Source organism: Anomalospiza imberbis, chromosome 9, assembly GCF_031753505.1.
Source record: "Anomalospiza imberbis isolate Cuckoo-Finch-1a 21T00152 chromosome 9, ASM3175350v1, whole genome shotgun sequence".
In the NCBI taxonomy this organism is placed as follows: domain Eukaryota; kingdom Metazoa; phylum Chordata; class Aves; order Passeriformes; family Viduidae; genus Anomalospiza; species Anomalospiza imberbis.
The window spans coordinates 18,528,052-18,550,131 of record NC_089689.1 but is presented as its reverse complement, the minus strand read 5'-3'; the positions used below and the strand labels follow the sequence as shown (position 1 = coordinate 18,550,131).

The window sequence follows — 22,080 nt, the reverse complement described above, 5'->3', positions numbered from 1 at the left end:
CTGAGGTACAGTTTGACAAACCTTAGGTGAAAAGGTGTATTATCTGACATTATTCCATTTTGATCATTTCATGAATGCTATAAAAAGCTGAATAGCATAATAAAAATTGATATTTATATTGACATTTCAGGATTCTAAATAGAAGCAGAGAAAATCTAAACAGTCCTCAGTATCTTTGCAGCTGTTCCTCCAAAACCATCTGAGTTCTGACTAATTCACTTTTTCTCCCCATATACCCTCAATTGGCGCTAATATAAACATCTCTCTCTAAAGCAATTTCTCTCTGGAAGATTATGCACATCTTCATCTTAATTCAGAATTTACATGTGTACTTTGCATATTTTTGCATCAGTATGTGTGTTTTAAATTAGATAAAGGTCACTGTCATTCATAATCAAGAAGAAGGTGCACAAAAGGTCAGGATTCAATAAAAAAACTGATTAGATGTAGAGGTTTGTTCATATGATTCAGTATATCATTGGATAAGTGGAAATCATGAGTCAACAAATTAACCTTGGTATAATGGGTTACTTGCTTCATTAGGATCAGAAATTAGATTCACAGGTTTTTTCCAATATACTCCTTGTTTGTCTCCGTAATAAGAAGAAATTCTATGGTGTTAGTAGTTACATAACCGAGTATTTTTGTAATTTAATTTGGCTTAAAATGTGACACAAATGACAATTCTAATGTGAAAAAAAGAACTGAGGCACCAAATACATTTGCTATGCATATAAATATCAATGGAATAAAAGTTATCCACTGTAAAAATAGAGATGTTAATTTGAATTAATGGTTTGTTTCATATAGGTTTTAGCTTGAGCACATAGAAGAATCTATGATTGAGCCTGATGAGTCAGGCTTTCAAAATCTAGTATGAGGAAGAGGCCCAGGTGCAAGTGAGCCTGAACTGAGGGCAAGGATAAGCTTGTGCTCCACATGTTGATTCTGCCACAAAGTTTCCATATGTTCTTGGGTAAATCACCAGCATTGACTGTATGGCCACTCACATCTGCAAAAAATGAAAAATAGTAACAGGGCTTATATTCTTGTGTCTGCAGACATGGGATGGCCAGGAGGGCTAAGATTTTATGATTTCCACCACTGCTCTATTTGTTACACCATATTTCTGGTCATATTCTGCGTCAAACTGGCAGAGCTGGGAATCCGCACTAGAAACCATCTGAGGATTCTACACAAATATTCTCCAGCATAGACAAGAAATATCGGAAGTACAAGACTCTACTTACAAAAAAATCTGGCCTAGGAAAGACAGTAACAATTATACAAAATGATAATGCTATATTCTCAACTTTGGACTGTATAAACTTGGTGCAATTTTTATGACTCCACCATAAGCTTTTCCCAGCAGTTGTTGGGTTTTTTTAATTTATTTGTTTTGGGTTTCTTTTTGCCATTGGGGTTGGTTTTGGAGTGTTTTTTTTTCTTTTTGTCTGGAAATTATTGCAACTATTTCAAGCTCTACCATAGCAGAATGGTCTATTAGAAAATCAACATTACAATTAAAATAGTTATACATGTCAATGTTTCAGACATTGTGTATTTCTGTGAGCTTTCTTCACGTCTGTGTAGAATAAATATCAAGTTACTACTTGTTCAATTTTTTCCCTTGGGCAGCATTCTGTACCTATTAAATCCTAAGTATGAAAGAAAATTAGACTTGCCTGTTACCACTATAAACTTACACCCAGTGGTTTTTAAATAACATGTAGGTGATCTCCCTTCTGTAAACATAGAGAATTGGAGTTGCTCATAATTAAAGCTGCAAGCACCACACTACAAGCTGACACTTTTCTGACATTCATATGCCTCATTCTCTCTCAAAATGCAATGAAAATACACTGAACCATAGAGAACTTTCTTTATTTACAATATTGTTTACATTTTATGCAAGTTTAGTACAGCCATAGCTTTATTCTGTTATTCCATCCTTTGAAAGTCAGCTGTGTATGAGTAGGACTTTAAGCTGGGGCTTAGTACGTGAGATTGTAGGATCTGCTCCTGATCATTAAAAGGATGAAACAATTCTTTGTAATAACCTGGCTTAGCTTACTGTAACTCCCAACTTCCATTACTTCTCCTTCATAGGTTTCTAAGCCAGATGTATTTGACTACTTCTTACCTTAGAGAGTTCTACTATGGGCAAACTCCTGATGTATGCTGGCCTTGGAGGTGCCAAGGCACAGAACCAGCATGAAGGCTGTACCCACATGAGGGGGTACATAAATTACAAATGCATTCTTGAAGGAAATCCCCACAACCTCCCAAAACAGAGCTGCAGCCCAGAGACAAAATAGCCTTGTTCCTTCTGGACATCCCTGAGCTAGAAGAATTGTTTCAGGAATGCCTCTGGTGGGACCTGAGCAGTCATGGACATTCAAACCACAGGAACAAGCCACAACTAGCCCATATTCAAACACATGACATGTATGTTGGGTTCTCAGTGTTTGGTGATTTACATTACAAACTGTCTTCTGTTGAATGGCAGTGCTTGCTAAAGTAGACATATCCTGAGAAATATTACATAGAGAGCTGGCACTAGACAGAATTCACCAGCTCCACCCCTTATTTCAATATTAGGAGCTCACTATGTGCTCAAGTCGTTAGCTCTTGAATCTTGCTACAGACCTAACACAGAAGAGAACTTTGGCTGCCTTATCAAGCCTAAGAAATCATACAGATGAAGGAACACTCATTCTGTAATGTGACCATGTCCTGTGGCTGTCATGATGAGGAAGATGCTCCTCATAGTGTCCCTTCTCAGTAATATCTGCACAGTAATAACTAGAATTGAGATGAATTCCTCATGCTCACCTGAAGCTGAGGAAGTGACCTTGGGACAGTGGACAGGATGATTGGTTGCACAACTACTAAAAAGTAAAAACAAAGCTAATCCCCAGGAGTTTTGTGCCACAGCTATTTCAGCCAGTTTTGTGCAACATGGTAGGAGGTAACATAGAAGCAGGTGAGAGGAGGAGTTTATATGAAATTACCCGACTTCTTCAGTGTCCTCTCCATAAGGCAGTGTGGCCTCAGCTATTTTTGTCATTAGGATGCTCTGGGAAGAAGGGAAGGTTCTCTTGTCCTTGCAATATCTGGACTATGATGCAGTATTCCCTGCCCACTCCAACTACCCTTAGCTGCACAGATCTACCATATTGTGATTTTCTTAGTCCATTGTTTCTGTGCAGGAATCTCTGTGAAAACAAGGTATTGAAAATCAAGAATATCCTAGGTCTAACACTGGTACCTTTGGAAAAGTCACCTAGGTGAATTTTTCCAAACTTAAAGTTGCGAATTTAAATTTCATGTTTAAGCATCCAAATTAGTGGTCTGATTTTAATGTGTGCTGACACTCACATTTTCAATTGACTTCAAAGGGAGTTGTGAGTTCTCAGAAGTCTAAACCTATGAAAATCAAGCCAGTTAGAGACTCAAACTTGAAAGGTTTCTCCCATACCATTATTGTTATTTGCATTACTTTAGTAGCTTGACACCCCAGTTATACAACTAAAGCAATAGGCACTACATATTTTTTTTATTTTGCTATATGTAAAACATGACACACAAGGATATTGTGATGATTGTTTTGTTAATATTTGTATACAGATTTGAAAAATAAATACTCTGTAAACACAGATTATAATTACTCATGATAAAAACCACAGATTATAATTATTCATTCCTTTTTGAACAAGTTCTATGGATCTTGAACCTGTCCTTAAGAAACAGACCTGATACTGCATGCAGAATACGTGAAAAAAAATTGAGGGGCCAAATTCATCATTTGCTGTTAAAATATATGCTATAGCTGTAGTAGTTTGAACAGTAAACAGAAATTAAATAGTCTCATACTGTGTTCAATTTGAACAGAAATCCACACCATTTAACAACTCCTACATAATCCTCAAAGAAATTAAGTAGGATGATGAACCACAAAGCTTTCCTTAGAAACTTTTGTCTTATCCATACCTCTTTATTTTAGTTAAGCTGATCCTTACTAGAAAATAGTAGGCTCTTTGTAAATGGGACCTATGCAAAGCTTTCTTCTTTTCCCCTGTGGATTCAATAACTAAGCTGCTTGGAACACCTTTGATTTTGAAAAAATGTTTTGCTTAAAATAAAGTTTTTGCTCACAAATAATTAAGAAATTTTCCAAAGCCTGTTTTTAGTTTAGAACTTTAAAATATGAGGTGTTCTTTGAATCAGTTTCCATCCTCTGAAAAGCTAATGACTTCAGTAGCAGCGTCCCCGCTGACTTCAGTGACACAGCACAGCCACCGTGTGTGAGCAAATACAGCCACGATCTGAGGTTTTATAAGGCTAAATGCAGCATATATAATCCACCAGATCCCTAGTTTTAGATCAAAACAGAGTGCAAGCATTTCTCAAAAAGAGGGAAACAGGATTTCTATAACAGAGCTTTTACTGTTGGTACTTTGGCCCATGGCTGTGACATCTCAACTCAGGCACATTCCAGTGCCATCAGATCAGGAGTGCAGTATTAATATATGCAAAAGTGCACATTGGTAGTTTCTATTTAAATAAGACAGGTGGTTTAAAACAGACCATAACTGATGAATAAGTTTGTTCATGCAGACTTTCATTCAGGCATCAGGAATAAGTGCCCTGTCTGCTTGATAAATATCCAGGCTAAACACAAATGTTGTTATTTGTCAAATAGTAACTGTTTTAATGGGCAATTCTTCATGATCTTTAACAGATATAAATTGATCTCCAGAACTCAGATGTCACAGAATAGTCCCTGTATTTCTCAAAGAATCCCCTCAAAGAATCCAACTTAAGGGAAAGCATAGTACTGAAGAAGGAAATGCTTTAATTTACTCCAGGGACAGAGTGCATTAGGCATAGCAATGGGATTTTACAAACAAGCAGCAAAGATATTATTTTTCTACAAAGCAGATAATATAGTAATGAATCTAGACAGTCATTGTATATCTTCCAATACTTAGGATTTTAATAGAAGTAATCATCAGGAATTCTATTTAGACTTTCAGACCTTTACATCTTGAACCATTTAGAATATTGATACATGATTTTAATCTGTATGGTGTAAACTTATTGATTTTTTGCTTGTAAACTGCACACTCTTCAGATAGATCAATTTTCACATTTACCATACCTAATTATTTTCTGTTTCCTTCTGACTTTAAAAGGCATAGATTACTGGGGGCCCCCATTCTTTAACTGACAGTTTCATGACAGCTAACACAATTAATAAAATAAAGCCTGAAGAAGAAATAAGTTGTATTTAATAAAAGGTTTAGCACAAGTGTTTATATCCTGTGAGTACAAAGAGCTGTGCATGTTTCCTTTATCTTGTAGTATCAGGTAGCAGCATTAACAATGTTTTCTATATTTCATATATAAAGTTCCACGTGATTACAAACCTGAGCCTGGGTAGTGGAAAGAACTTTGCCCAAAAATGAAAAGAAAGACATATGGTCCTGAAAAAGGACCCAGACCCATATCTTCTGGGAGATCTGGGAAAGTAACTCTTTTGGAAACTGCATAAAGAAATAAATGTGATAACAAAGGCTCACAATTCTAGCAGGTTCCCCTGGAATCGTACTTCAGAAATGTGAGGTGTGAAAGAAAGGCAATCTGTGCCAGATACTGATTAAATTTCAGTCATCTATCCAAGGCAGTCCCTAGTTGCTTGTAAAATGCTCCATGTAATTACAGCAACTACAGTTTTGAAAGCAATTTACACATTAAACTTGGGTTTCTTTTTGTGGGTGCATTTCTTCTTTGGAATCAATATCCTTAAAATATATGTAAATAAGTTATATGACTTTGCAGCCATATAGACTTTAAAAATTCCATCTCTAGTATTTTCTTCACAGATTCCTCTTGGCTTTTGAAAAAGCTTAACTGTAATAAAATATCACACTCTGGATGTTTAGCTAACGTTGTTCAGTGACCCCAGCTGTAAGTCACAACCATATTTAAAACTGTTAAGGAGCTAGAAATTGATGCAAAATCAAACCAGGATATATTAAAATGCTGCCAGGATAAAATAATATTAAGGGCTAAACTTTGTCCTTTGCTAGTTACACAGCTGCAAATATCAAATTTGGAAAATCCTTTCAAAACTTTGTGCATCCTAATCTTCCAAATCTTCTCCTAGTCTTTGGGCATGGAAGACTTTGCTAATGCAAGAGCCACTTACATGGTTAGAGGATGAACACTGGCCAAGTAAAAGAGGTCTGGCTCATAGCTGTGGTATTCCAATTTTAAATTAATGTGTGAATTTTGGAAGGAAAATAAACTGTCTATTTCATTAAAATTCTACTGGCTAAAAGAAGAAATGCAAGGAGTGAATTAAAGCCCTCACAGTCAGTAAAACTACTCCCACCAGAGCTGCACAGTGCAGCTGCAGGTAGCTTTACACTTTTGTTGTTGTTGTTGATTTACTCTGTTTGTTCAAGGTGTCTTTTGTATCTGCCAAGGGCAGAAAAGCTTCCCAGTTCTTCCGCACCTTTTTGTTACCAAGGCTATTATCCTAACTGGGGCTAATAATATGAAGCACATTTATGTTTGTGTAGGAAAACTAGGGTCACTAGAGATAATCCAGAAAGCTGTTCCACAAGGGATTATCTAGGATGCTGTTTTCCAAAACTGTCACATATCAGAAAAAGGGCAAAGCACTTGTAACTCTTGTGATTGATCCTCTGTCAAGTCATGATTGCTGTCACCAGCAGGTTACATTCCTTCAGCAAAGCAGTAGACACTGCTGAATTTTAAGCTAAACCGGTTAGGCTTCCAGTGTCATATTCCTTTCCTTATCTCTTTCCATACTTCATTCTCTCACATCAGAAGAGATAAATTTGTAACAGAAAAGAGAAGATGACATGGTGTATGTTACAATATCTCAAAATTAGTGCCCCCCTCCCAAAAATATATTTGGGCCTGAGGAGTCTACATAATTTGACTTATAGGCCCTGAAATGCCACAATTGAAGCATTTCATTTGCTCTAAGGTGAGAGGGTATGGAATGATTCATCTGATAAAAGTTAAATGCAGGCCTTAGTGTTCTATTAGACAAAACCATAGGTTTACAATTCTTGTGAAATAACATATGTTTTTCAACCTGATTTTGAGATTAAATGCTTATATATGGCTCTGTCCAAAGATTCTGAAGCCACTCTTGTACCATCAAACATCATTGGTTTGTAAGGTTGTGGTCAAGGATGTAAAGTGCTCTCTGTCTTTATCTATCCCCAGAACTTTCTGTGGTTTTATTCCCTGTTTACTTTCAGTCATTGAAAGTGTGCAGGGAATACATCCATTGTTCTCAGATATTCCATGAATTTTTTTTAAGAATGTCAGAGATTTTATTGATTTCTCCAGTGAATCTTGACATTTGTAATTTATTTGCATTAATTTACTGTAATTAAATATCTAGTTTTTTTCAAGGGCATTTACTTTCAAATATATCTTTTAGTTAATCACATCGAGATCCACCTGCTTTCCTATACACATATTAAGATGCAAGTAAGATTTTAAATTAAGCATTCACTTTCTGTTTTTTTTAAAGTTTTCACTATCAAATATTGTTTAAAATGGTTGTGGGTTAACTACAGACTTTTCTAAAAGTTTCTCCACCAAGTGCTAGTCTTTACAAAACAATCTCAGGGAGCCTCATTGGGCCTGACTTTAACTTGCCTTGCATAAAAGGTGGCGGTCTGCCTGCTTTGACTTAGACTTCATGGGAAAGCATTCCTGAGCAAGCAATGGAAAATGGCTTTTTCCCCAGTGGTCTGTCACCTTACTCCACCAGAAGCTGCCATCCTCCAAGCTCTGTTTGTGAAGGAGTTTGTGTACACATTCCTTTGCATTACAGACAAAAATGAACTGGGAAAGCTTAATGGACTGTTGAAGGTGAGTATGAGCTAACCCAGCTCATTTTGTCTGAAATGGATTGAGAAGCACTCACATGACCTCCTTCCTCTCTCAGAGCCTCGGGGTAGTTGCTTCCCATGATGGAAAAGAGCCCCAACCAATTCAGTGAGGTCTTGAAGAGGACTTTTTTCTGTGTCCTGAAAAGCAGGTTCATAACTCACATTACCTTTTCTCCAGCCTTTAGAGAAAGTCTTATATCAACTGTAAATGAGGAGTTGACTTTTAGGGGAAGCTAAGCAACCAGCAATGAATTACAAGTAGGCAACACAGGTTTTTTCAAAGCTATGGCCATAGCCTCTATTGGTCATTTCAATTACTGAATGTCTAGGGGCAAAATGTCCAGGCCAAATTTAGCAAAGTCTGTAACAGCAGTAGTAAAATGCTGTCTCTGGAAAATTCTCTCTTCTCCAGATGGTGGTTAATTTTTAAAAATTACTGTCTAGGTGGCAGAGTCTTCTATTATCTTTAGCAAAGATACTTCTGGAGGTGAAAGGCTTTTTCAAATGGCCCTATTCTGACCCCCAGTTTTTAACCCATCTTCCTCCTTTTTCATAACCTGAAGAAAGCTTAATAACCTAAAATGTCCACACAAATATTCCAAAATATTCTCATGTTCTCCATACACATGAATGTAGCTTCTCTCTCCATTATTTCATACATTAGTAAGGCAACTGATTCATCTCTGCCACTCTTTTGCCCTCTAATACAATGTTTGAATAAGGAATCGTTAAAGTTCTCATTAGGTTTGTTGCGGGGTTTCATAATGAATTCCTTTTCATAAGCTGGAGAGTCTTTTGATTTTTGCTTGCATATTCATAGAAGAACTATGTCATAAACAAAGTCTAAATCTGGCACCACTCTCTTGCTACGCCATGCTAAGACTGTGTTGTATCTTTCTACACTTTACCTCATAAAGAAAACAATGTCAATGCCAAGCATGGAAGGTGAAGAAGATTGCTATTTAAAGGATATTCTTCCGGTACGTGAAGTACCATTGGAGGCACATTATAAGCAAAAAGAAAGTGTATTGCTTTTCTTCTACAGGCCAAAATTCTGCCTTGGTCTATCCCAACAGAAAGAACAGTACAGTTCTGTGCAAGATTGTCCAGTAAAGTCCAGCTGCTCAGGTAAAATGAATCTCTTGCCATATTTACATATGTAGAGATATGTAAAAAAATACACATATTTGAGTTCGTTTTTAACCTACACTCTCCCTCTAACAAAAGTTAGACATGAATCAATGAGATTTATCCTGTCAATATGAAAAGAGAAGCATATATTGATAGATAATCTACATGAATGCTCTGGTCAAGCAGTGGACTCAAGCTTAACTGATATGTTTCATTCAAGGGCAAGTATATTTGCTTAGGGCAGCAAAAAAATTCTCTATCTCCTAATGGTGTGGAACTGAATTCTTTATCTCCCTTACTGCTAGCTTGCTTTTAAGGCAGAACTGGACATATCTATGACAACTAAATAGGTATTTCGTAAATTGTACTTAGCTACCTTTATGGAGAGGTCCAAACCACATATTGTATAAGCATAGCCAGAAATTTTATCGAGCTTGGCTGGAAAAACAACCTAATGCTACATTCTTCTTGCCAATCAGCACAACGGAATTTTTGGCTTTTTCTCTACCCTCAGCTAATAGGACAGTATTGCAGGCAGAATTTTGACTCAGAGATGCTGTTATTTTAGGGCCTTTTTAAGATACTTACAGAAATGTCAACAATAATACATAAAATCACTGTCATGTGAAATAATTGATAAGCTGATCAGTTCCCTATTTTATTTCTTTAATACATTTTCCCTAAGAATAATGACTATATTTATAGAAATATAATAATTTTCCATGCTAAAGCAAAATGGTATTTGACATTAACAAAAGGTCAGGTGTCATACTGTAAACCACAATGAGTATTGCTTTTAAAGATTATTGAATTAAGAGGTACATGTATTTGACAAAATATAGAATTCCAATCACTGCCATAGTAGCAGTGCCCTTTTACATGCCATGGATTTATTGACATTTCCTAACTGTAAAAATGCAAAGTAGATTGCATGTAATAGGCACTATAAATTTAAAAAATAAAAATGTCTCATTCAGGAACATGTATGTTTTCCTTCTGATTTTGCATGCACACATTTGAACAGTCAAATATCTGTGTATCCCATTGTGATGGTGGTTCATAGGGAGAAATATATGTTCACTTTTTGAAGGCACTTTTGCATTGTGCATCCTCATGCAATAATAAACCATACCTTTGCCTTTTCTTGAAACAGTGGTGTCACTGCTCTGTAAACGTGACCCAAGACTTTTCAGGGGAGTTAGTTAAAATGAGTGTGAGGACAGCATCAGAGCCTCTCCGTGGTATTTGCCCACACCACAGATCTGTCACAGTTTGGTGTGACTGACGGGCTCTAACTGAAGTCCCAGGTCTTTTAAGGGTCAGATTCACTGTTGGAATTATGCCAGTGGCTGTCTAGAGAAAACACCAGAGCTTCAATAACTGCCAGGGTGTTTCAAGCTGTGAGGGCAAATTAACTAAAAAGGATTTTTAACATTGATAGGTTTGAATAATAATACTTTATAAATGTAGCACCTTTTATGTGTTCCTGCAGTTAATAATAATAATAGAAAAGCCATAGAGAATGAGCCTTCTATTCCACAAAGCCGTGCCATGTTACTATAACACTCTAACAAGAATAAACTGTTTATTAACGAAATGAGCTCAGTTTCACTTTAAAAGGATATTATACATTTCAATTCATCTGTATTTTCAAACAACTTTTCTGGTAGTATCAAGTGAGTTTCTTATAACAGGAGGTCTTGAGGTTTTTATTGTTTGTTGTTGCTGTGATGTTTCTTTTAAATTTACAATAGATTTTTTTATATTTAGCAACAGAGCCCAAATTCCCAGATTGGCCAGTTCCATGTTCAATTATTAAGAGAGAGATTTTAACCTAAAGATATACCTTTTCAATAGTTTCCTGTATGTAGAATGAGGATTCAGTGGAAGGTGGTTATCTAACAGCTTTTCATTAGTCATCATCCACTTGTCATCAGCAAATGTGTTGTTCAAGGCACCCTTAACTCTTCCTTTGTTCATCCTTTCTGGACCCTTTAAGCTTCTATAATCTCTCACTTCTTCTGCTACCTACAAGGCTGTTCTCTGGTCTTTTTCCTTTAAACTCACATCAGCTGTTCTACCCAGGAAATGAAGTTTTTATTATAAAGGAGCAGTTAAAACTGAAAAAAAAAAAACCTAAACTGTAGTGCTTTTCTGTCAATAAGTTGAAAAAAATCTGAAAACAATCAAATAAAACCAAACAAAACCCAAAGACAAAATCTGGATGCATTGTAGGATCTAATAGTTTGTGTACAGTAGCTCAGGTTTTGGTGTAAGAATTGCCATGGTGGATAGATTGAAGGCTTGCAATGCCAGCAGCACAAAGGTTGTCACATATAATTCAAAGTTAGAACTCACTTTTCAAATACGGATGCCTTAGCAATACTGCCAAATCTTGGATTTGGTCTATTAAATCAGCACTTAGGCAAATAAAACAGTCATTTGAGTGATAATTTCAAGATACTAATGAGATATTCAGATGTCAGTGACTGAAAAATACACATTGGCCTTTTGAATTTAAGCCAAGACAGACTTTGAGACTAAGACTTTATAGAAGGATCAAAATAATTTCTGAATTTATCTTAATCCTTCTGGGAGAGAGGCAGATGGGATTAAAGTTCTTTATAAAGTCTTCACTAGTTTTGGATATAAAACTTTTCTTTATCATCTCATTATTAATTAGTTGTGTTTTGGTTCGTATACAGGTCAAAAGGCGTTCTTATTCAGACATCCTCACTTTCACTCTCATTCTATACAGTTCTCACCATGACACTGTTCCTGTAGAAGTGCCTACATCACTTCTGCAGAAACAAAACTGTATCACTTTTCTTGCCCTATTTCTCTCTCTCCATCATCAAAACCGAGGTTAGCTGAGCCTAAAGAGATCTGTGTTAGATATAAGTTTTGGCAGACACCAAGACCAGCTTTTTTTCATCTAAATAGTTTTGTTCATATAGATATCAAGTATTTAATTTTTATTGTTGTTCTTTCTTTTTTTTACGTATTCCTCAGTTTCCTAAAAAATGTTAAGACAATTAAAATATTGCAGATAATATTTATCCTAGGGATGAAAAGTCTCTCTTATGCTTTACTTTTCTTAGAAAATTAACTCGAAAATGTATCTTTAATTATGACTGTGACTTTCAAGAACTAAACCAAAGTATGACTCAATGCTGTTATTTTTTATTAATTTTTTATTAGTATTAGTATGCTGTCTACAAGCATAATAATTGTTCCTACTTGAAGTCCACTCTGCTGAAATCCTTCTAAAGAGGCTGGAAAAATTCCTATGCTGTGTTTAAATGCAAGATAATACAAGTATTATAAACCAAAAGAAAATGAGACAAAATTTACCAATGCAATCAGTAGTATTCCTTGCAAGCCATAAGCCTTACCATTCACAGGTGCAACAGAGCAAAGAGGTTTTAAGGAGGAATTTGAAGTGGAACAATGATGTGCTATTTACAGACAAATTAGCTCAGATATTATTGGGCATGTTCTCTGCCTATTCTGATAATGTAATCTATTTTAGCTTATTTGCTAGCTCCTTGAAATTGCTAGGTATCCATTTACTGGATTAATTAATTAAACATATTTAAATTATGCATTAGTCATGGCTTTAGAAAGTTAGAGTAAATAACATAGGCTTTATTAATTTTTTCCTTCTCTTATAATTTTCCTATCCCCAGTCTCTAATTTTCATCAATTTCACTTTCTCTTTTTCTCCTATTCCTTTTAAGTTTTTGTTAATATTTTAATAGTGCTAGCTGTTTCACCACTGGCTGAGACAGGAGCAGGTGTCTTTTCTCCAAAGCGACACCAGAACTGATCTGTGAAACAACTGAGAACAGAGTTGTCTCTAGGGATGAAGCACACCCAGTTTTTCCCATGACAAGTTGTCAGGGCTGGAGGCTTAAAAAATTAAAGGGATTTTTTTTGTTGTTGTTTTAAGTAAAATATTTTCCACCACTTTTATATTTTCAGAACATTGTTCTGGCCTTGTACAGGAGACAGGGAAATGTAAATGTCAAACATTCTCTTCTGTTTAAATGGGCTTATTATACCTCAACGTGTTGAGATTTTGTTCCCTACCGGCCAGTTCTTTTCACTGTCGTACCCTGTAAGCACTTTCCTTGCACCTGCCTGAGGAGACTAATCCTCTATTAAAACATGTTCAAACTGAGTAAAGGCAGAAATAGCAGCCATTTCACTCAAACAAAATGAATCAAAACCTTGTAAAATATAAATTAATCAGGATAGCTTTGGAGAAGACATTTGGCTGTTTGGTCTGTAGCTGATGCCTTGTTACCTCACTATATTCCATCTGGAGAGCAGGCTTTGCCCTTAGGGCATGGAGCTGTTTTGAAAACAGTGCAAAGAAAACTCCCTCCCATGTAGGTTCTCGGCTGCTTATCAGTGCCACTCACTGTGTATCAGTGCCACACAGACCTCATCTTCTGGGGGTGCAATCTTCTTGCACTAGTGCACCAATGACTGGCCATGCTCTCAGTTTCTTCTCCAGGATCATGGCTATTTACTTAGATGGAACAGTAATAATATGGATAATGGATAATGTGCATTTCTCTCCCAGCCTTGGTGCAGAGTTGCACTCAACAGGGAGCTGTGGAAGCTTTGCAGAGAACAGTGATGACACTGGTTCACTGGGGAGAGAAACTGCCTCCACCAGACAACAAAGAACTGCAGTCTAACAGGGCAAGGGATGAGGGGAAATCTGTTCTGCCATGGTAAATCAGCAGGATAAATCTGTGGCCCAAACTGCACTATCCAAGAACAGAAGTCCTGCTGGACAGCCCTCATCAGTGCAAAATACAGGGCTGATCACATTGCAGTCCTCAAGAGATAACTATATTTTAAAAAACCCTAAGAACACAATAACAACAACAGATACCCCTCACCTCCAAAAAGATCATTGCAACTGCTGCACATATAGCCAGGTAGTTAATTTATGGTGTGAAGTCGCATTTTTCTACAGCCAAACCCATCTCTGCTGATAAAACTCATATAAAGGTCAAGGATAAACAGTTGAATTTGCAGGCAGACAAATTATACCAACAAATGTGTTCATGCTAGTTGCAATGAACTTTCAACTCCTTTCAAGTCCTAAGCATTTTGTATCTTTTTCAGTTGGGTCAATGAATGGATCAGATTGACATATGATGATAGTAAATGATTTATAACCAAAACAATCACTTGAAAATGCAGTACTCACCATGTTCCCTCTGTTTTGTGCAACTTTTGTTACAATTGGTTTCATAACATTACCTTTTGTAACATGAATTTTGCTGGGTGTTTCCCAAGAATTTCAAAATTGCTTTGTCTTATGAACTAAACCACTCACTAAAACTTTCCCTACAAGAAAGGGAGAAAAGGTCTGTGCCGTTGCTGAGAGACAGGCCATACAACTTTATATCTAGACAAAAGAGAGCTGGATTTATGCTGGTTATTTTTCTGGAGGCCCAGGTGTGTCTAGATACTTCTCAGAGAAGTTGCATGGAAGACTAATTTAGAGTAATACACAGCAAAAGCAGGCATAAATAAATCTGCAGACAACACCCCTTAGCTTTCAGAAGCTCAAAAAGTACATTATTTTATTTTAGTCCCAAGCATTTTGATATATATGATTTGGTATCTGCTGAAAAGATTTCTTTCCTAATGCCAGCAAAACACCATTAATGATACCATGTTTTCAAATTAAGATTACATGGAGCACATCAGCTACTGATTGTGATTTTGATTACAGATTCCCACAAATAATTAAAAATAGTAAGAACTCCTTTACAAGTGCTTCACAAGTTTAACATAGACAAAGAAATTGTACACCACTGATCATTCACAGCCTGCAGCAGAAGCCTCTTAGTAGTATGGCAGGATGTCAGGTTTCTGCCCTTCCTATTATCATGTGTTTGGGCAACTCAGCTAGCTTCTGATCAGCACAAAAATCACACTCTAGAAAAGGCAAAGACAAAAAAATAGAGAAGTTCAACAGACTGAAATCATAAGCTCTGCTGAGGTACAGCTTATGGACCAGTTTGTGTTAATAGCTGTTCTTCAAGACAAATTCTAGCCTCTAGAGACACCCTGAGATTTCCAGCCCATGCAATATTCTAATTCAATCGTTGAAACAACATGCTACCAGTAGGAGAAAACATTACATATGTGAAACAGTGGAAATTTATAAGACCCTGAGGGAAATGCATTACTAACACTTCTGAACTATTATTGGCAGGTTTAGGTTTGTCTGTGTTTATTTTAGGTTTTTTTTTTGCGGGGGGCAGGTTAGGGTGGGTGTAGACAAAATTAAAACTTATTTGAAATTTCACACAATACAAAATAAATGGAATCCCTAAATATTTCAATTTCCAGATTATACTAAGTATATCTGGGTACAGCAGTTGAAACAGCTTAATATTTACTTTTTCTTAAAATTTTGCTAATAAATTTCTGTGTCTCATTTCTAAATTATCAGCAATGATTTTTAAATATGACCCTTTAAATACTACACTATTATTCCTAAAGCTGCAAGATCCACATAATCTGAACACAGTAAGACATAACCATTGTAATTTGTGATGAAATTCCACTGATTTTGGTGGACCTAGCCATGATGTGGTTAAACATGACATTTTATTGTTCTAGTCATATTATGCAGCAGCTTTCTTTCACTTATAAAGCAATATGGTTTCATATATTCTTCTTGTCCTCACTACTGCTTTTGAATTACTTTAGTAACAGTTGTAAATAAGCGAAGTTCATATGATTGTCCTGTTATCTACCTATTAGCTTTAGATTCCAAGATGGATTGTACCACATATGAGGAGATACAGATTTCAGGGGACCTGTATCTGATATAAACATGCGGCTCATGTTAACATTAATGAGAAACTTAGATAGCAATTCTCATTTAAACATCTTATATGTAATAAAAATAAACTAAAGACATTTTTATTCTTTACTCAAAAAAAAAAAGACATGGGACAGAAATATGCATTCTCATGCCTGGTCATTGAAGGAATATGTAGGTTATGAGATACATGGTGAGAGAAGTCACAGATTCTTTTCAATCCATTCAATTTTAAAGGTCTGAAAATCAGAAATGTCCTACTGTAGCCAATTTAAGAGACTACAGGGATACAAAAGAATTGTGCTGATACTGTCTTCAGGGATAAATGCAAAGCTCATTCTCAGCCAGGTGATCTGTTCATCTAATACAGTCCTTTATTCTATACTGTAAATGTACAGCCTTTCTCAGCCTCCCTCCTCCAGCCCAGATTTCCCCTTTATGCTCCCCTGAAATCCTGGTCTTTGACTCAGATCTCTCAAAGTCTGTTTGGCTGAGGAATATCCTCACTTCCTGCTGTTCAATACCCTGAGCAGGGCCCTAATTTGCTGCCTGAGTTAACTTCATCCAAGCCATTGGGCGCTTGTAAATCCCATCACAGGGACTTCATGAAATTCTTAGTTCTATTTTATTCTGGAAACCCCACTGCCCAAGGTTATCATATTATAGGAGTTTCATTTCTCTGTGAAAAACACAAACCCCAAAGCTGAAAACACAAGAAATAAATAATAATCCAAATTATGGTTGTTGAAGGGGTTTTAATCTCTTTATTTCTGAGACAAGCTCTTGATTTTGCTAGAAGCATAAATCATGATTGTTAAACATTTAGCTATTCTGTACCACTCAGCTAGGAAAAATATTATTTCAAGAAAATGAATTTTATAGTATTTCATCTTAACCCATTATTCCTTGTATTTCAAAGAAAAATGTCAGTGCTCCTCATGCTATTAATGTCTACCATTTTCTGTTTGGTTGTGTCTAATACCCTAAGCATGGTACTGTTGAGGCCAACTCATAAATTGAAGCGCGACTCATAAACTCTGCCTGTCAAATGACAGGTAATGCTTTGTAGTGTCTAAAAACTGTTATGGAGATTTAACTAAATCTAAGGATAGAATTCATCTCTAAGAAAACACACAGAATGACAAAAATGTTTAAAATTATCTCATAACAAATGTCAAAAGAGGAGGGGAGGAGGGGTGTATTTTTCCTTTAACTGAATTTTCTTGGTCTACTCCATAGCCTAATGTTTGTTACTTTTATAAAAATGCTTAAGAAATTAGAATAGATTTTGAAATGAAGATCCAGCCAAGCTTCTCTGGAGTAATACTCAGACATAGTAAACAATTACATTACATAAACCAACCATCTGAGCAAAAATGGTAATTAAAGTAATGCATTGGTGTGCTTCATTGATTTATGAATTTGCTTAATGATTCCTGTTAGAGCAGAAGAAGCCATTATGCATTCAGTGATTTTAAGAGACAGTATATAGTTGTGTGACCTTTCACTAAACAAGAAAAGTAATATTACTGAGCAATTGAAAAAATTGTAAAAAGAAGTGTTGGTATGAAAAACTTTTTACAACAATTTGAAAATAACATCCCAAGCCCATTAATTTTGTTCATGAATAAAGCTGTTCCCATTTTCCACGTTAATATTCAGAAAAGAGTAGAGGAATTTGCCTAGTCCACGCTTGCATATTGGATCCTGTCTGAAAAAAATAAAATAAAAGAATCCAAGGCTAAATTTATCTGCCTTTGATTCAGAGTCAACCCAACCAAGTACCGCAGGTTCCTGGCTGAAAGATAGAGGCCCACACTCCCCACTCAATTACTGTTATTCATTGGTGCTTAGTGCGCTCAGCCAAAATCAGAGCTCCGCTGTGTGAATTGGGGTTAACACAGACACTGAAATACATACACTGAATATCTCTGACCCAAAGCACTTATGATCCAGACAGACAGTTGGGGAAAACCTGAGCATACAAATGAAAGCATACAAATAATATCCTCCTGCTGAAATCCAGGGAGATTTTACTCCCTGTTTCAAGCTAATTCTCAGTGATACTGAAAATCTCACCCACAAAGACCAAGCAAATGTATTATCTTGCTGTTATGGAGATAGGGAGCTAAAGCAGAAAAAGATGAAGTATTATCATCCAGGTCTGTGCAGGAATTTCGTGGCAAAATTGAGTCTTAAAAACAGGATCATAGATTTCTTCACCAGGTCAATTTCTGTCCTGTCCCCAGAAGTTTTGCGAAGAGGGTCTTCTCCCACCCCTAATGTGCATCCATTAGTGCTAGTGAAATCCACACCAGGTACTAAAAGTAAATAGTATTGAATGCCTTCAAACCTTGACACAGCAGGAGGCATCCTGAAAGTAAGGAAGGAGGAGTCTTTTAAATTAACTGTTGTAAAACAAATGGAAGGGTCCAGGGGGTGCATTTGACATTTATCTGTGTATTTCCTTGCTTTTGTTGTTTTCTGTCATTGTCCTATCATTCCATTCCCCTTGATTTTTGTGTAAACTTCCTTGTTTGTTTGCTTTTCTGATAACTTGTAGAGTAAATTTCTCCTTCACAAGAGAAAATGCAGCTGGGAGAATAAAGCAGGGGGAGGTTTTCTGGCTGAAATACTTTCAACATGGCATCAGCATAGTTGCTTGTGACTTTGAGCACTGTGAAACATTTGTTTGTCTTGCTTTCTTTCCCTGCTTTTCACAGCCCTTTTCAATCTCCCAAGCAGCTGATGGAGAGAGAATCCCCTACAACACTAAACACATTTTGTTATTTACTGTTAAATCTCTATTTTCACACACAGCAGAGATTGCACATGTCAATATATCTTTATAATTGTATGTGGAACTTGTCACATCAGGTTGTAAGACCCTTGAAGTCCCAGAGCCCATTTTGAACTGGGTTGACACTTCAAAGTAAAAAGGGAACAAGTATGGAAAGGTCTTTGAATCACAAAGAACCAAATGAAAACACTCCATCAGACTTCAATCCTCAATTATGCTTGTTCCCTGTGTATTTTGTCTGCCAAAATCCATAAATGACCTTCAGAATGGCAACGTGATGATCTAGAGACCAGCTCTTCGTCCCTTGTTATCATTTCAGCAGCTCAGCTAATTCAGGCAGTTTGACTTTCTTGTAGGAATACAGACGTGGACGTGAAACTCTGAATTTGCAGAGTGACAGACCCTCAGCCCTAAACTTGGATCTTGTCCTAGTGATACTTTTTTGTCATCTGCTGAGATGGCCACTCACATTCAGTAGGTGAGAAAGAGAAGGGTTTACAGATAAAAGCATGGGATTGTCCTACTATGATTGTTTGGAATCCTTTCATTTTGGGTTGTAATAAGTATTATTTTTAGTCTAACAGAGACCCATAGCTTCACAATTCTTGAAAGAAAATAAGAAGGTAAGAAAAGGGATATTTTGATTTACATTCTTTCAGGCCTGAATACACGATGACCATTTAAACTCTTTACAATACTACTAATAAAAAAGTCCTGTGATACCATAAACTGCTGAAGTATTTCAGAGATATATAATAGAGTAAGAAAAAAAGTACACCAATAAGAGGAGGAACTGTGAGAAGAAAAAAGTGAGAAGAGCTCCTTTTGCTCCATGAACATCCAGCCTTCTCTGCAGAACCACCGTGGCTGGGAACAGCCAGCACTCTCCCTCCTGCTCCATAAAATTACCTGCAGAGACAAGAGCTAGTGGCTTCCCAGCCCTTTGGCTACCATCTCTCAGTGTGAAAAACAAGAGTGAAAGCAACAGAAGAGTCTTTTTGTTCTTGCTTTAGAAACAGTGCAGGAGCTAAGGCCCAATGCACTCCTTAAAGGCTGCTTAAGTCCAGAAGTACTATGTTAAACTTGTCTCTCTTTCTACTACACATATTTAAAGCCAAGATGGATATTATTTCAGGATTCAAACTATTTAGATGTAAACACTTGCTGTAGCCCCTATGAGTTTTCACATAGCTCACTGTCTGCCTTTGGAATATACTAAGGTAATGTGGATTTTACCTGACTCCTACACATGCTTATCTTTATTCACTGTAGGGAGGCTCACTGATGTTAGGAGGGCTTTTTTACTATGGATTTACTGTGTATCAGATTAAGTACTTTTGTAATTTGTTGATGGATCACTGAGCAAGCAGCACCAGCTTTTAAATTAATCACCATTACTGGCAGTAACTGGCAAACCTTCAGCGGTGCTGGTAGGGACCACAGTCAGAGAGCCCGTCTCAAATCTGGCAGTGAAATATTTGATTGAGATTCCACTTTAAAGAGCAGTTTGCAAGCAGAATTTTGAGTGAAAGAAAAGTATCAGTGTGAGTCTGAAACTTATTCAAGCTGTCAATCTCGATGTCTTGTGTCTGTTAGCATGCCCAGCTTTGGTGTTATTGTTTGTTTGCATGTTAACCAAAATGTAGGTCTACATTTTTCCAGCACACACAGACTTCTGCTGACTGACTTCCATGGATCAGACGCAATCGAGTGATAAGTGGCAGTTAACTTCCATTTAGCAAAGCTGGAAGCACAGGCTGGTGGAGCTGGCTCTGCACATGCCTCCCCTCGCCTCTGCAGGTAGCAGATGTTTCTGTATCACCCAGTTACTAAAGCGCAGGTTATACTGTTGCCACATATGCCTCCCTTGAAGCTGCAATTTTACCCCAAAGTTCAGCATCTCAGGCTTATGCAGTCTCGTGTCTGTTTCAGGAGCCAGCCTGCCTGGGCTCTGCAGCAAACCTGCTGCCCAAAGCCAGCAGAGACATTCAGCCCCATTCCAAAGAGGTTATGCCATATTCACTCATCGAATTGTTTGTAAAGACATTAGCACACCTCTTCCCTATCAGTAAGCTACTTAAATGCAGAAAAATGCATTTAAAACCTAGATAGGTTGCAAAAGCAGTAAAAAGACTTAATTTTAATGTTTGACATTTTACTAGCCTGCAGTCTTACATAATGAGGAGCAACATAAGCTGCTTCAGAGATAGAGGCACCTTCTAAATGTCTGGGCCAGTAAATGAAAACAAAGTTTAGTGTACATGATGTAAAATATGAAGTCTAGAAGCAGTGAACCAAAACAGAAAAAAAAAAAAAAAAAAAAAAAAAAATCTAACCTATTAAATAACAAAAACGTGCAGCATACTGAAGAAGGAAAGAGATGAAGGGAAGAGATTTGGGAGATTACTGCAAGAGAAATGTTGATGTCTTTCTTTGTGTGGCTGCATTAGAAGAGGCAAATATGAAGGATAAACCAACCCTAGAGACAATAAAGCAAAACAACACCGAGAACCCGAGCTGTATTAACCACAATCCAGTTTAGTATAAATTTGTCAGGGAGAGCAAGAGGCTTTAAGGTAAGATTATGACTTTAGGGAAGCGGCATATTATAAACAGCATCTGCCAGAGGCAGCCACAGAAAGCATTGTCTGAGAGATTCCGCTGAAAAATGCCTCTTCCTTCCTGAGCCTCAGTGCCACAGGAGGAGTCGGGAGTGGGCAGCGATCAGGAGTGCCGAGGAGGAGCTGGGCTCCAGCTGCGTTGGGGCTGCAGGCTGTGTGCCACAGAGGCACGGCAAAAAGGAATGCTGTCCCCTGTGCTTGGGCCTGGTGCTTGGCTGTTTCCATGGCGATCAGCGAGTTTGTGCCGTGTTCTTTTCTCCCGTTACTTTGGGTGTAATGTCCGAGCCCCAGGCTGGGAAGGAGTTTGAAGGAGTGTGAGCTGAAGTGACTCGAGGCTGCAAAACGGCTGCGGTGCGCCCGGGGATGCGTGGTTTAACAACAAACCTGATGTTTTGTATGTGCAAAACCTCCCGAAAGGTATTGGGAGGAGCTACTGAAGGTGGCTCTGCAACAGGCTTTGTCTGCTTAATTCTTGTCCTGTGACAGAGCTAATTTGCGTAAAGGACAGCGCTTTTTTTCCCCTCCCAGATTTTTTTCCTGACTGAAAGTTAAATTTAGGGACTTGCTTTCACTAGATTTGGTTTTCCCTTCCTCTGTCATTCACTTCGCTAAAATGAGTTGTGATCCTCGCTTTCCTCATGTCTCAAGTTTTCCCTCTCTCTAGAGAGTCTGCCCGAGGCTGGCGTTCCCCCTGGCAGGCTGAGTCACAGCTGAAGGTGC

At 37.3% G+C, this 22,080-nt stretch overlaps 1 long non-coding RNA gene across 1 annotated transcript; it reads right to left on the bottom strand.

Moving 5' to 3' along the window:
- Positions 1-783: 783 nt before the first annotated feature.
- LOC137479479 (uncharacterized) lies at positions 784-21,712 on the bottom strand. Its single transcript, XR_011002279.1, has 2 exons — positions 21,627-21,712; positions 784-1,012 (listed from the first exon to the last, which is right to left on the bottom strand). It is a non-coding gene; the product is annotated as an uncharacterized lncRNA (long non-coding RNA).
- Positions 21,713-22,080: the final 368 nt, after the last annotated feature.